Source organism: Malus sylvestris, chromosome 11 (assembly GCF_916048215.2).
Source record: "Malus sylvestris chromosome 11, drMalSylv7.2, whole genome shotgun sequence".
Lineage (NCBI taxonomy): Eukaryota > Viridiplantae > Streptophyta > Magnoliopsida > Rosales > Rosaceae > Malus > Malus sylvestris.
In genome coordinates, this window is record NC_062270.1 from 624909 (window position 1) to 635560 (window position 10652).

The following is a 10652-nucleotide window of genomic DNA, read 5'->3' on the forward strand; positions in this document are numbered from 1 at the left end:
TTCTTCCCTCTTTCTAAGAAATTGTAAGAGTTCATATACAAATACTAATTTTGATACTTAACCATGTAGGCAAATCTTGTATGTGCCCCAAACTCCATACAAATGACAAAATAAAACAACATATTACTCGTTCTAAATAGACTAAAATGAAGATCACGATGAAGTTACATATACATAAACAAATAAAACAGTATGACATCAATTAGAATAAAAAAGTCTAAAAATTGTTTCGATTAATATTTACTATTTTATTTTTTCATGTTGATTTAGCGTTACTCTAAATTTTTGACTTCTTAATCACAACAAGTGACCCAGTGGTAAGAGCACGGATTGCGGCTCCCCAATAGACAAAAAAATTGTGGGGGTCCCTGGTTCGATGCTCTTAGCTGGTGAGTTTATTTGACTGTGGCCACGAGCAGGGTGAAATTCTTCATAGCCTCTCTGGACCCGAAAATGGTAGATAACCGTGACTTGTCACCTATTATCCTCTTTTTTCAAGCAAATATAAGTCTTTGACTTCATCATAATTTAAACAAGCCCTATATACGCGTAACATAATTTTCCAACATTGTTGTTTTTGTACAAATTAAGTATTAATTATATTTAAAAAAGATTACTTGTAGACTTGTAGTCATAGTGATGTTTCGATCTTAAATATTGAACAATTGGTTAAATTAATCAAGGAACACGGTGCAATCTTTTCTTGCACTCTTCCATTATAATTAAGTAATTAGTTATAAGAACTATATGTTATATATATCAAACCTAATTTTCATGGAAACTCACACATAATTTATTGTTTATATACAATATATCAGTCAGTTTCACTTGAAATCATAGTTAATTTACAAAGTGAGATTGACTTTCACATATAGTCGCCAGCATTTATGTCATTATATAGAACCGTCGTACCTCCAACTAATATGGGTAACGTTGCTTAACTCGCAAGCTTTTAATTGGCGGCATTTGTTAATACGTGTTTTAATATGGGTGAATTTTTTTGTTGTATATAAATTTTGCTTGTATTAGCGCGTATTAATTAATGTGTTTTTAAATAACATCCCTCTCTATCTATTCATACATAAATTGTGATGGTGATTAATTAGAGGGAGCTAGCTAATTGGCATTTAATTAGTTGGTTTGATGGAAGTGTTTTGGATGGATATGATGAGTTGTTAGAGTATATTAATTTGCATTGTTGTGTTAATTCTATTGGTCTGTGTTGAATTTGTTCTATATATGTGTATATATATTTATTCGAAAGGGTGAGCTCAAAGTCTTTGAAACTTCCATGCATTCGCTTCTAAAGTTAGAGCTATATATGTCCCACAAGTTGACTTGAATATACCAAAATGCAAAAGGGGTTTGATGGGTTAATAACAACAAAACTCCCTTCAAAAGTCTAAAGCTTGTGTTTTGTTTAATATCCACATATACAAGAAACAGTCAAGCTTATGCAATATATGGATCTTTAATTATTACAAATACATATATATATATATATATATATTATCTGTCCAAGATAAAAAAAAAGAAGAAATTAGGTTCTCATCCCTCTTTTTGTCATTCTATTGATTAAAATCTTATTCATTTGGGTATTAATAACATCATTAATTATTTCAATAATAAAATATTTTTTATTTTTAAATATATTCCTTTAGTGTTAAAAATGCTACAATTAGTATATTTATATTTATGGCTAAATTTTTTATCATATATTTTTATTTTTAGTTTGTACTTATTTTTAATTTGTACCAATTTTCAATTCAGTTTTAATTTGTACCCATATATTAATTTATTTTTGTGCCCATATTTTTTAAAGTTTTATTTGTATTTGTGTCCATGTGTTTACAGTGTCACATCCCAGCCCGGGTCCACACATCCCAGGCCCGTTCCACCACCGTAGCACAATATTGTTCGCTTTGGGCTTACCATTCCCTCACGGTTTTGTTTTTGGGAACTCACGAGCAACTTCCCAGTGGGTCACCCATCCTGGGAGTGCTCTGGCCTCCTTCTCGCTTAACTTCGGAGTTCCTACGAAACCCAAAGCCAGTGAGCTCCTAAAAGGCCTCGTGCTAGGTAGGGATGAGAATATACATTTAAGGATCACTTACATGGGTGATGTGAGATGTTACATACCGTCACGTGATATTGTATAATTAATCAATGATAGAAAAATTACATATGGTATATTTATGTTTTATGGCTAAACTTTGTATCATATATTTATATTTTTAGTTTGTACCAACTTTTAATTTGCAACCTTTTTTAAAAATTTGTAGTATTTTCTTTTTAGTTTTTATTTGTACCCATGTATTAAATTCTTTTTGCGCCCATATATTTTAAAATTTCATTTGTACTCATAATTTTTTAATCTTTTATTTGGACCCTAATTTATTTATAATGTACCCATTCTTCTTTATTAATGTACCACTTTGTTATATGTGAAATGTACCAATTTTTTTTTGTAAAATGTACCAATTTTTTTTAACACTATGGATATATTCTTTTGCCATTTATTATTTCTTATTGTTACTTAATTTTTGTCCATTTATTCAATCAAAATGTTTGAATTTTTTTATTGTAGCCGTTTCTAATACTATTATAATGAGGGATTTTAAATTTATAGGATTATAAATCTCATAAAATATCAAACAATTAATGTCAAAACAATAAAAATATTAATATTAATAGTAATATAATGAGGTGTACAAAGTCAAGGGACTTTGATCAAACTTTGAATACCATTAAAGTTTTAGTCAAATAGTGTTAGGGACTAGGGACCACATCCAAAGTATCCCATAAAAAAAACTAAACATATATAGGTTGTCTGTGTGAAAAATACATATATGATATATATACACTACTATATGTATTTTGGTACGATACATTTCTATTTAAGTTATGCCAACCTACTTTATACCCCACTAATAATCAATGTGAGATACATATAAATGTGTGCTCTTTGTGTTGCATTTCTTTTTCTTTTTTTTTAACAAACGATATTATTTATAATAAGGAGAGAGAGGTAGGATGTTGCATTTACTTTTTAAAAAAAGATTAACAAGGATATATGTGTTTGTGTGTGTGTGTGTGTGTGTGTGTGTGTGTGTGTGTGTGTGTGTGTGTGTGTATACACCATAATGTTCAAGCATTAGCTAATAAATAATTAGTATAACACTAATCACTCTTTGTGTCTTGAAGGACATATATAAAATGTCACATCCCGGCCCGGGCCCCCACCATATCCCGGGCTCGACTTCGTCGTAGCACGATATTGTCCGCTTTGGGTCCCGACCACGCCTTCACGGTTTTGTTTTTGGGAACTCACATGAGAATTTCCCAGTAGGTCACCCATCATTGGATTGCTCTCGCGCGAACTCGCTTAACTTCGGAGTTCCGATAGAACCCGCCAATGAGCTCCCAAAAGGCCTTTGTGCTAGGTAGAGATGAGAATATACATATAAGGCTTAGAGGATCCACTCCCCTGGACGATGTGGGATGTTACAAGCCACCCCCCTTGGGGGTCCGACGTCCTCGTTGGCACACTTTCGGCCAGGGATTGGCTTTGATACCAAATTGTCACATCCCGGCCTAGGCCCCCACCATATCCTGGGCTCGACTCCGTCGTAGCACGATATTGTCCGCTTTGGGCCCCGACCACGTCCTCACGGTTTTGTTTCTGGGAACTTATACGAGAACTTCCCAGTAGGTCACCCATCATGGGATTGCACTCGTGTGAACTCACTTAACTTTGGAGTTCCGATGGAACTCGAAGCCAATGAGCTCCCAAAAGGCCTCGTGTTAGGTAGAGATGAGAATATACATATAAGGCTTAGAGGATTCACTCCCCTGGGCGATGTGGGATGTTACATAAAATGGTTCGAGCCGTAATCATGTATTGAAACTTGTGCTTTCCAAATCAAAGTCATTTCTTTTACGATATTGCTATCCACACACCCAATTTTACCCCACACACTGTTATTAATTTTTCGAAAATTAAGAGAGGTGTGTGAAAAGTAGAAATAGGTATTTGTTGCCATGGATAATGAAGCCAAATTTGTGCTATTTTTGCTGCCATTGGACATACAACTTTTGAATATCTGCCCTCTAATGGCCAACAAAAGGGATTCGTTTAAGTGGATTTTATTAGTTCAATAAGAAGTACTATATATTTTTAAACTTCTATCCACATCAAAGTTTAATTATTTTATTGCATGCATACGTAGAATAACCATGTAAAGTGCATATACGCGTAGCCGAAAAACCTTAGTTTATATACATATACATATACATATATATATATATATGTGTGTGTGTGTGTGTGTGTGTGTGTGTGTGTGGGAAAGTAGTCTACAAAAGCATATGAATTAGTAAAGTATCATATACCAATAGGCTGTACGTACTATCACCAACAAAATATATATCTCTGAAATATATGTTATACCCATTGACAGCTAGGTATACGAAGTTCATGAACTCAATACAAAAGTTCCGTATGAAAACTCTAAAAAATGTTGCTTTTAATGAGATGAAATTTAAATGTTCAGAAGATCTGCCCTTCCCAAGTCTCAACTACTTTGTAGTAGGAGGTCGATGCGATCGATGTAACCAAAAGACAAATAAAGGGTTTGATTATGGAAATGTTATTAATTATCAGCATTTCAAATCATTTTGTAGAGCATTGTTGTGTTTTTCATTCAAACATGGGAAAGAAAATGATTTCTCCTTTTCCACATACCAAACACAACCTTATAGTTTAGTACTGGCACTCTAAGTTGTTTCGTTTATGCACTCGCAATCCTCCTGCATAAGATCATATGGAATGGAAGTGTTAAGGTCAATATCCTATGTCCTCGTTTGGTTTTGAATGAGCACTAAATGAAAGTATACTGAAGTAAAAAATGGATGTCAACTTTTAATTTTTAAATTAGTATCCGGTCCCTAGTTTTTACTGTTCATTGACTAACACCTTATTAGTTCTCAAATTTTGATTCAAGTCCCTAGCATTAATGTGATAATGAATTTACATGTTTATTATATAATTTTTTTAATATAAAAATTAGTAATTAATTTAGGGTTTAATACTCACACCTCTATTAAACTTCTAATTAATTTTCAATTCAAACATTTCCAAAATAATAAAAAATTAAATTAAATTAAGTTTGTACCTATTAGTTTTTTTTTATATATAAAAAGATTCTCAATTTTTTAATCTTAAATGTACCCATTCATATAATTTTTCAATTTTTTTAATCTTAAATGTACCCATTCTCAAATATATCAATTTGTTATATGTAAAATGTACCATTTTTAATATAAAATCCATTCAAATTTTTTAATCCATGTTTAAACTTATATGGGTACATTCTTTTTCGTTGATTTGAGAATGTATCCATGTTTTGGTACAATAACTTTTTTTGTTAATTTTGGTTAATGTACCCATACATATATGTATACACACACACACACAATATAATAGAGAGAATAATTTATATTTTATTATTTTTAATCCCATAATTATGGGTTTTATTTAAAATCTCATTAATATAAACAATTACAAATTTCAATTTTTAATTTTTAATTAAAAAAATATAGTAACTTACATTATTACATTAATATCAGGGACCTCAATCAAAAACTAAAAACTAACAAGGTTTCAATCAAAGGATATTGATAGTTAGGGACCGCATCCAAAGTGTCCCTTTTTTTAAATTGAAGTGTCATGTCTATTTCATCTTATAACTTTAAATCGAACAAGATTTGAAATCCAATTCATACAAACCACCAAATAAGGCAAATAATTGGGGTTTCACCATGGATCATCATAATCAATGGTAATATGAGACACACAATCAACAATATATTATATAAGATTTATGTTCTAACAAATCCATATGAGATCTTAGTGTATTTAAACGCAAACCGATATAGATTTTTTTCCTTCCTTCTGGATATGGAGGTTTTAAAATATATGTACCATTAGTTTGGCACATATATGTCTGATCTGTAAAATGAACATAAAATAGTCTTGTAGAACTCATTTTTTGTAATCGGCAACGTGTTTGTCAGAAAATGGAACCGCTTAACAAATCCTCGTCCTTAAATACTGCGCAGCTGTTTTTAGTTTAGTTTTGTACTTGTTTTCGAAACCCTAATAAGTCAAAAGTCACCCGCCCCAACCCAAAATACAGCCTTTATGATTTTGGTCCGGCTAAAACCCTAGCTATTAGCTAATTAAGATTAAATTATTGAAAAATCAAAGTGAATCAGACATAACATCGTCACCTCCAACTGTCATCACTTTCGGATCTCCATGCACATGAAAGGTGAAGGGTACTTTGCACCGTACAAGCTGTGGACTCGCCGACTACTGGTGCATCAGTACACGTGTTGGCTTGTTAGTCAACCACGATGTGCTGCCTGGTATGACTGGTACATACATACCCAATACCCAGACAACTAAATCCCATGATAATCTGCTCCGGAAGATTTTTCAGTACGCGGAAAGCACACTATAGTACATTAAATACTATACAAGTGGACCGTGTTTCTATCATATTAAAAAATGTTCCGCTTTCTTGTGTTGTACATGTTAATTTTGTAGCTAATCAATGTTTATTTTCACTCTCCATCACTCGTTTTGCAAATTACACTCATACGTAGATCGATGTAGCTACCACATTTGCTATAGACTATACGCTCGTCCACATTATTTTCTTGTTAAGGATTGCAATAAATGATCACTTAGCTCACCTCATGTTAGGGATCTGAATAATATATACGGGACTGGTTTCTGTTCACACATGCATACATGTATATAAATTCCACAACTGAACTTTCATACAGCAACAAGTAGAGATATGTCATTTTTCCATGTGTAATGACTCAAAAATCTTAGAGGAAGTAATACTTAAGCCAAACCTACCCTACCCTAGATAATCACAAAGATGCCTAACAAATGCTTAAGTACATATATGTTTGTGGGTTAAAGCATTAGATTTAATTTGTAACACATTGCTATAGAATTATATACCAACAAAACTTTTGGGGTAAAATTTTACGATTGTCTTATTCGTCACACTGTAGAGGTATATATAACAGTTACGTATGAAGAAAAGTAAAGTAACCTAATACAATTAACTGAATCATAATAATTACAAAAAACTATAAAGAAAAGTAAATCAATTACATTGTCTCAACAATTAGGTATACAAGTAACTTCGCTTTGGAATTTTTTTCTTGCTAATAGAAAATCCCTATATAAGATTCAGCTGAATCTAGTGTCTCATAAGGGATTTGCCTTTTCTATTGGATTTGATAAAAAAAAAAAAACAATCCTTGAATGAGTTATTGAACCCTAGGGAAAAACCAACAAATATTCACCGAGTATAAAGGAGGGGTGGAATACCGGAAAGAGAAAGTGTACCAAATAGAAAGCAGATTTTGTACTTGGTACATGTTTTCTTAAACCGCCCACAAGAACCATGTTCTGACTTTTATTTGGAGAATATCCAACAATAGCTTCCATCTCCTTCTTGATTAGTTATAAAGTTATAATTAGGTGTCCATGTAATTATGAGTTGAGATCTAATGAAAATGGTATATCTCCATTTCATACCAACCATAAAACTGTGTTCCTTTTCCTTTCAATGGAGTTGGGGTTACATAGGAAACTATGTGCATGGTGTCTAATTAACAAATAAAAGTCTTCCTATTTACTAATCCGATGAACAATAATATAACATCTTCCTACTTGCTATCCAAATAGCAATAATACATCCCTAATTAAGCTGAGGTGGTAAGTAACCGTCATAGACCATAACAACATAGCTGGAGAGCACGCGGTGCTATAAATATTATTTGCCAGCTGCTATATATACATATATATATATATATATATAGCCATATGCTGCATGCTACATGTACACATACATACATATTATATATACATACATATTATATATATATATATATGAAGCTTTTTAAATAGTCAAATAGTTTCGGATTAAATTGAATTTTTGCAAAAATGATATATGAATCGAAACTTACAAAATAAAAATTTAGGATCGTTGAAGTTCGAGCCCAATACCTAAACCCCATTTTTTTTCCAAAAAATTGGAAATCACTTTGCATAAAAGGACATATATATTGCCAAGCTTTGACTGCTTAATTGTTTGTGCCCTTTCGACACTCCCAGTGAAATCTGAAGCTTCCATACTTTCAAAAGTCCCAAAGAAAAAAAAGAATAAAAGGACATATATATTGCCAAGCTTTGACTACTTAATTGTTTGTGCCCTTTCGGCACTCCCAGTGAAATCTAAAGCTCCCATACTTTCAAAAGTCCCAAAGAAACAAAGAATAAAAACGCGTTTCTAACTGAGTAGTATTTGACAGCACCGACATATTATATGTATTGCTGCATTAAAACATTATGGTGGTCTTACGTAGTAGTAGGAGTGCGGACCAAGTAAAAGTCAGCTCGACTTGTAAATTATTCTGCATCCGCTTTTCGATGATTAAAATTGATCGTATTATGTTGACGTTTGCTGGATTTGGCATTTTGAAATTTGGTGGGTCGTGGTTGATCCTGCCGGTCCAACCGGTCCAGAAGCGCACAGGCAAGTTTGACCTCAATACACATTACCGATTACTTACCGACCAAGAAAATATTCTCATCTCAATTTGCACATCATCATATATATATATATATATATATATATATATATATATATATATATATATACATATATATATATATATATATATATATAGGGGTGTGTTATCCACACACCTCATTTTACTTCTCACACACCCCTTGATAATTTATGTCCGTTGATCTTCTTCAATTCATTCGATCCGACGGTCGAAAATTAAAAAATATGTGAGAAGTAAAATGGGATGTGTGGATATCACACCCATATATATATATAGCTTGAACTTATTAAAATTGGACGGTGACTAAAGCAAAATATGGATTAATTGACTTGGACCACTGACTGGAAATATATACAGTAGGATGTGATATTTAGATGATGTTATTAGTTCACTTACTATATTACAAGACACACATAATTATTCATTCTATATTATAAACGCGTAAATTAACAAGAGTTGGTGCTATTTAGACATCGATTTTTACTTCACACACAAACTTCTTAATTTAGCCGTTGAATTAAATGAATTAGAGAATCATTGATAAAAATTAACAAGAATATGTAGAAAGTAAAAATAAGTGTGAATAGAACAACATTAACAATATTATATTTTGAGCATAATTTTTCGTAGCACCGAACACAACACAGAAAGATATCTTATCCATCTACATATGGTAGTCGGTAAGGGTGTGGTGTCATGATCGTTGACATTGTTTCAACCTCTTCAATGCCATTCATGGGGACCCATCTGGTCTTGGTTAATTTTCAAGTGTTTCTATAATTTTCAAGGGTGTTTACCAAGAAACTAAGTTTCAGTGTCGGGGAAATTAGATTTAATCCCAATTCATATTCCAATCCACAAACACAATAACTTGTCAAGCAAGTCAGCACGTACCCATCAAAGAGCTTGTCAAAACCGCGACCAAGTCAGTTTTTGAAACATAAACCAAGTAAAAGAGTAACAAAAGGGTTCACTGAAAATTTTCAAACACATGTATACTCTAATGTCCTCAAAGGGATCATTAATTTTTTATTGTGCTCGGAACATGAGTGGTATACCATGTATCATTATATAAGTAGAGGGAAATTTTATTTTCAAGTTGTTAATTTTTTAACACAAGTATCTCATCACTTATATATAGTGTGTTCTACACTGAAAAATCTCTCCAAATGGACAACCATTGACAAGTATTAGCTTGTGATTAATGAGTGGTTAGATTATAAGTGAATTGGATTTGATCAGCTCAATATGTATAGGTTTTTGTTAGTAAGTTTGTTATAGCAGATCTAGTGCTCTCTAACTTGTTTTTCTCCGTAAGTTTCATTTGTAACTTTAAGATGTTCATTCTACATTCAATACACACAGATTTCACTCCTATTCTCTTCTTCGTCTTCTTTTAATTTATCAATTGCTGCAATGTAGTTAATAACAACTAGCTAGGAGAAAAACCCCTTAATACTTATACATAATACATATAAAGTTTATCTACGTTGTAGTTTTTTAAATGCGGACATGGCATAAAAACAGGCTAAATAATAATTAATATCTTGTCAATATTATTTCATTAATATAAACTTACACATGTCAATATGTAGTTGCATATAGTTGTGGATAATATCGTCAATATTTTGTCCACCACTATAGTTAAACGTAACGTAAACTAAAAGAGCCAAATGAATTAGCAAATGACATTTCTAAAGAAAATTTCTGCTCAACTCTTAGAGATGCTATAAGCTATGCTCGACCCACCCTCTGTGTGTGTGTGTGTGTGTATTTGCTTGTCATATGCGTGGTGACAGTCTTACAGAGACCCCATAGCCACTTGCTTCCAAAGTTATCTTTATAAAACTTGATGATGCATGGCATTATATAGCTCAACCCTTCAAACAAGTTGTGTGTGTTGGTTGACATTGAATGCAGCTAGTGTTATATTGATAATATTGCAAATAGTCACCCAAGTTGATTTATTATATATATATAGCTTATGTTTGACT